We start from the raw sequence: 4,868 nt of genomic DNA on the forward strand, positions 1-4,868 counted from the left end.
GATACGTCAAAAGATCACAAATCGTATCTAGTCGAAGACATTACCCTTAAAAATTGAAAAAAATTCCCTCGTTCCCCGTAAATGGGGGAAACCTCCAAAAAAATTACAAATTTAAAAATCGCTAATTTTCGAAATTTTTTCAATTTTTTTTTACTAAAAACTGCTGTAACTTTTTCATATCCTATCATTTGGTGTATTTTTTTTGTAAATTTGACCTTTTTTTTGCCCACAGAGGGGGATTTAAAATGACAACTTTTTCACAAAAAATTAACTTTTTCAACTTAACTTTTGTAAATGTCCCGGAAGGTCTAACACTTTTATATATATCTTAAATTAAAGCTAATGCAATGTTCTTTATCATGAAAAAAAAAAATTTCGGACTTTGTCTTATCTTCATGGTGAAAATGGCTACCGAATGCTATTTTTGTGTGAAAATTTTCGATTTTGTATTTTACATTTTTAACTTTATTATGCTATAACTTTTTGACAAATGTATGGATAATTACAATTTTTTTATAAAAAGTAATATTTATATAGATNAATCATTACAATTTTTTTATGAGAAGTAGTATTTATATAGATCTTTCATTCGACATACTTTTTTTTTAAATCGGACCATTTCCCTTAATACAGGGAGGATTCAAAACATAAAAATGCATTNTAAATACAGGGGGGATTCAAAACATAAAAATGCATATAGAAAGTAGAACTTTTTCAACGTAACTTTTGAAAGTGTTCCGGAAGGTCTGACACTTTTATATATATCTTAAATTAAAGCTAATGTAATATACTTTATAATGGTAAAAAAAAATTTCGGACTTTATTTTATCTTCATGGTGAAAACAGACATTAAACTTAATAAAAAAAATACGATTTTTGTAAAAAAATTCTTTTTTATATTTTTAACTTTATAATGCTATAACTTTTTGAAAGATGTATGGATCAATATAATTCTTTTTTTTGTAGATGCATGATGTCTTTACCTATCATTTGGTATATTTTTTTTATAAATCTGACTTTTTACCTGCCTACAGGGGGGGATTCAAAATGACAACTTTTTCACAAAAAATTTACTTTTTCAACTTAAATTTTGGAAGTGTTCCGGAAAGTCTGACACTTTTCTATATATATTAAATTAAAGCTAATTTAATTTACTTTATTATGCNATATATATCTTAAATTAAAGCTAATGTAATATACTTTATCATGGAAAAAAAAAATTTCGGACTTTATTTTATCTTCAAGGTGAAAATGGCTACCAAATGCTATTATTGTGTGAAAATTCTCAATTTTATTTTTTACATTTTTAACTTTATAATGCTATAACTTATTGAAAAGTGTATTGATCAATATAATTTTTTTATGGGAAATACTATTTTTTAATAATCCCTTTTTCATTCGACATACTTTATCTTAATCAGGATATTAATAAGGAACTAGCAGTTTATGAAGCTTTTGGAATAATCCACCAATTTTTTAAAATTAAACACTATCTAAAGATTTGCATCGAAGCGTTTTTTTTTGATAGTGATTTTAATCACTGTCAGATATCATTATACTTGATCCAACTATGACACGTCACCACTGTGCCGCGACCCCCCTGTGCTGGGTTTTTTTGTTTGTGTTTTCAGTTAATAATGAGTGAATTGTACTCTGTTCGCGTCTTTTTCTTTGATTTACCTCATGTTCATGCTTTGTAGTTTTTAAGTGATGTTTAACTAAAAGTCGTTTGGTTTCAGATACTTTAATTTCACAAAATTTGCAAAACAATATTTTACTATCAAATCTAAATATATTTTCACAAAACTCTTTTATAAAACCACTAAGCGAATTTTTCCGCATTTTGATAAAATATATTTAAAAAAAAACCCAGCACAGGGGGGTCGCGGCACAGTGGTGACGTGGCATACTTGGATCAAGTATAATGATATCTGACAGTAATTAAAATCACTATAAAACAAAACCCAGCACAGGAGGGTGGCGGCACAGTGGTGACGTGGCATAGTTGAATCAAGTATAATGATATCTGACAGTGATTAAAATCACTATCATAAGAAACGCTTCGATGCAAATCTGTAGATAGTGTTTCCTTTAGAGAAATTGGTGAAATATTTTAAAAGCAACATGAACTCTTATTTCTTTAATTATATCCTGATTAGTAGTTCTTTAATTTTAAAATATAATATATGAATAAATACTAATTATAGTTTTTAAATTCAGTATGAAATTGTGAGACCAGTTATGATGTATGGTTCATAGTGTTGGGCGGTTGATAAGAAAGTAGAGCAGAGAATAAGTGTAGCAGAGATGAGAATGCTTAGTTGTATGAGTGGAGTGACTAGAGAAGATAGGATAAGGAACGAGCATATAAGAGGAAGTAAAGGTGTTGCGTCAATTATGGATAAGATGACAGAAAATAGACTTAGATTGTTTAGTCATGGTATGAGGAAAGAAGAATCGAAAGCTGTAAGAACAGTTATAGAAATGAATGTTGAAGGAAGAAGAGATAGAGGAAGACCAAAAAAGAGATGGAGGGATGCTATTGAATGCGATTTGAGGACAGCTGATATGAGCGTAGAAGATGTGGGAGATCGTGTCAAGTAGAATCTTAGGATAAGGGTGGCCGACCCCAAGTAGTTGGGATTAAGGCAAAAAAAAAGAAAAACTTTACCAGAAATTCCAGTGGCAATTGAAATAATATGATTGTTGTTTGGGAATGTACAATTTAGCGTTTAGTTGGGTTTAAACAATATAGCGTCAAATCAATTACCTACTCTATCGCTTGTATATTAATATACACTACACTTTAATGATACAATAAATAAATAAACTCACACATACACACATATGCATTTATAACATTGTGTCTAACGTAAGTGTAACATGATAAAAAGTAACCGTAAAATGAAAAAAATGGAATATAAATTTTAGTACTCATATTAAATGTAATGTAACTCGAAAAATATTTGTTTAAATGAAAAAATATAAGATGATTTTTTTGTTTATAATTGTCTTTTAAACAACTTTTGTACAAAACTTTTTTTTGTAAGTTAAATATTTTTTGAGATTATTAAAAAAGCTCATATTTTTGAACTTTTGCGAGGCTGTAAAAAAAAAGCTCAATTCCAATCTTGAGGACTATTAGTATGTCATTATACATATTTTAATTCAACTTTTAAAAAAACAAAATTTTTTCCGCAATTTTTCCTTTGTTGACTGGCCTAGATGTCAATTTTAAACTTGTAATTGAGCTAAAAGTTATGGTAATATATTCAATTTATTTTACTATAAACTTTCATAAATCTTTATCAAAAATTTTTCATCAACTTTAAAGAACCAAAAAAATAGGTTAAAATTGAAAATTTGGACTGATTATTTTTAACATATTAAAAATCAAATCAGTAATAATTTGAAAACAAATTTTTTTTTCTTTTAATTATTATTTTATATATATAATTAGTAATAATATAAAAAATTAGAAGTGATAGAAATAGTCTAATTGCAGATTTGAAAACAACGCGAAACTTTGATTTAGAAAAGTATATTTTTGCTTCTGATAAAAGTTCCTTGAAGTCCAGTGCATTCATTTATAGTAACAAACAGTTTTTATTGATAATTATTGTATCAAGCCCTTTAAATTTTTATACACGTAAAAATAAAACAAAATACAACTTCTTTATTATTTTTATAATTTCTCCGTTTAAATTTTTCTTCTTCTNCTTGTTAGCGGCAGATATCCTTATTTTAATTTCGTTGTGCATATTATTTTGTTGGCTTATGTTTACCCCAAGATATTTAAAATCACTCACTTGTTGAAAAGTATAGTTTTCAACTACTAGGTGAGAGTTGTCCCTTGTTCCTCTCGTCATGACTAAATATTTTGTTTTTCCCTGGTTTACTTCCAGGCCCATTAGCTTTGCTGCTCTAATTAAATCATTTGTTCTTGTCGCTACTTCTTGTCGGGTATTTCCTATAATAACTATGTCGTCTGCATAGGCAAGGAGCGTATTTTTGAACAGAATCTCCATGCATTGACTCATTGGCATTGATCTGACCACCTTTTCAAGCGCCAAATTAAAAAGGACTAGTGATAGTGCATCACCCTGTTTAAGGCCAGTTTTAACTTCAAAGCTCTCCGATAAACCGTTGCCAAACTTTACCTTGCACAAGGTATGTTTGTAGCATTCTCTTATCAGATGGATAAGTTTTTTTGGGATTCCAAATTCCTCTAGTACCATCCACAGTTTCTCTCGATTAATACTGTCGTATGCCTGTCTGAAATCTATAAAACACATGTGGATATCCTTTACACAGGGGGGATTTAAAATAACAACTTTTTCACAAATAATTTACTTTTTCAACTTAACTTTTGAAAGTGTTCCGGAAAGTCTGACACTTTTATATATATCTTACATTAATGCTAATGTAATGCACTTAATTATGAAAAAAAAAAATTTCGGACTTTAGTTTATCTTCATAGTGAAAACAGACATTAAAGTTAATAAAAAAAACCCAGCACAGGGGGGGCGCGGCACAGTGGTGACGTGACATATTTGGATCAAGTATAATGATATCTGACAGTGATTAAAATCACTATCATAAAAAACCCTTCGATGCAAATCTTTAGATAGTGTTTAATTTTAAAAAATTGGTGGATTATTCCAAATGCTACATGATATGCTAGTTCCTTATTAATATCTTGATTAAGATAGAGTATGTCGAATGAAAAAGGATTATTAAAAAATATTATTTCTCATAAAAAAATTGTGTTAATCCATACACTTTTCAATAAGTTATAGCATTATGAAGTTAAATATAATATAAAAAATAAAATCGAGAATTTTCACACGAAAATAGCATTCAATAGC

Source organism: Daktulosphaira vitifoliae, unplaced genomic scaffold, assembly GCF_025091365.1.
Source record: "Daktulosphaira vitifoliae isolate Bord-2020 unplaced genomic scaffold, ASM2509136v1 Scaffold_2, whole genome shotgun sequence".
Taxonomy (NCBI): Eukaryota; Metazoa; Arthropoda; class Insecta; order Hemiptera; family Phylloxeridae; genus Daktulosphaira; species Daktulosphaira vitifoliae.